We start from the raw sequence: 2,097 nt of genomic DNA, 5'->3' as shown, positions 1-2,097 counted from the left end.
AGAATCGTGTCAGTTGATGACGTTCTGGTCACAGAGTAGCTATCATATGAAGAAACTCCCATTGCTATATTAGACAGACAAGTTCGGAGATTGAGAACTAAAGATGTAGCTTCGGTGAAAGTACTTTGGAGAAACAATAATGTGGAAGAAGGGACTTGGGAAGCCGAAGAAGACATGAAGTCTAGATGTCCTCACTTATTTCCTCTTCCAGAGAAGGATCCGACCAAGACATCACAACCTTAAGGTACGTGTATAGATTCTTGTGTTAGTTATTGTCATGGGTCGTGTGAGGCCATTGTCGTTATTGATGATTGTAGTCCTATGGGGTGTTGAGTTATTGAGTTTCTACAGGGAGAGTTGGTAGTAGTATTGTTACAAAGGCGACTCTGCCAAAGTTTATACAGATCTCGGAGAGTTGAACATTCGAGGACGAATGTTTCTAAGGCAGGAAGGATGTTACACCTCGCTTTTTTGTACGTTAAAGTTTCGTCGTAAGCTAATCGACGTAAGCTCGGGGATGAGATTTTCTTGAGGTTATACGCATTTATGCTATTTATAACAAACGATAAGTAAGTGCCGTGAAGGATAAAGGGTAAACGAATCAAGCAAAATGAGTTTCGTTGAAGGTTGTCGATTTGGGATAAAATACGGTCTGAGTTACAATACCCCGTATTTATGGACTAGTGTCATACAAGGTACCATATGACCATGATAGTATGATGTATAAAGTGTATTAAAAATAAGTAGTATTTTAAGTAATTTGAGATAATTCTTAATTATGTGGGTAATTGATTAAGTATCAGGTTACGAGATATTACCTAATTAACTAATGAGTTATGGGATAAGATTAAACCCCCAACCCACCCCACCCCACCCCCACGTGGCAGCAAGCCACTATAAAAACAAATGACTCTTAGTCGTTAGGGGTAGGTGGCAACCAATTCACGACTCTTAGTCATTAGGGGTAGGTGGCAACCAATTCAAACATAAGGAATTTTTAAATCAAAGAAGGCTACATATCTTTGGACAATTCAAAGATAAGCCTTGTAATTCAAAGCAGCTACATATGTTTTAGCAATTAAAAGATACACATCTTTCACCATTTAAAAGAATAGCAACGTAGAAGGCAATATGAAGCAACACAGAAGGATACAGATCCTCAAAAACTCAAATAGAGATTTCATAGTATCTTAAGCAACGTGAGAGTTTGCAATTTTAAGGAAGTACGGTGTAATCCTTCTCAAGAGTATCACACAACTTTTTTCCTACTCCAGGTATGTTAAGGCTGCCCCTTCTTTCTTTTCAGCATGATCCATACGATACAAACAAAACGAGTAAATGCACAACTTCCATAAATGATTCTATTCATAGAAGTATCAGAGGTGCCTATGTTCTTGAATTCCCATTGTGAGCACGTGATTTTTGCCCTATATGAATTACTCCTATAAAATTCAAGAAAATGTATTTTTTTCCAATTATTTGCCATTTTGTAGGATTTTTGTAGGATTTTATTAATTGTTTGCATTGTTGTGCACGTTTACATTTTATTAAAACCATGAAAAATGTCAAAATACCATGCATTGCATTTAGGTGTGTTTTACATTTTTAGGATTAATTGGTTAATCATTTGTGTTGTTAAAAATGAAAATCACAAAAACGGCCCATTTTGCATTTTTACCTTTTATTTTTTTAGATTAGTGATTTTTCTCTTCTAATTTAGGATCATAGTAATTTTATAATTTTTGTAATTAGATAATTAGTTTAATTTTATATTTTAGACTAATTTAGATTTTAATTTAAATTAAAGAAAAAGAAAAAGAAAAAAAGGGAAAAGGAATAATTGGGTAATTGAAAAAAGGGCTTTAAATGTGAAATTGGGCCATTTTAATGCCAAATCCGTTCCCAAATTTACCCAAGTCCAAGCCCAAATCACCAGCCCATACCCAAAAATCCGGTCCAGTCCCCATACGTAACCAAACAACCCCGTTTTCGCTCCATTGAATCCCAGCCGTTGATCTCGTGTGATCCAACGGTCCTCCCTTGAGAATCTGCGGGGGGGGGGGGTATTTTTTAGGGTAGGTATGTCCCGAACTACCT

Source organism: Nicotiana attenuata, unplaced genomic scaffold (assembly GCF_001879085.1).
Source record: "Nicotiana attenuata strain UT unplaced genomic scaffold, NIATTr2, whole genome shotgun sequence".
Lineage (NCBI taxonomy): Eukaryota > Viridiplantae > Streptophyta > Magnoliopsida > Solanales > Solanaceae > Nicotiana > Nicotiana attenuata.
Note: the sequence above shows the minus strand (reverse complement) of the source record.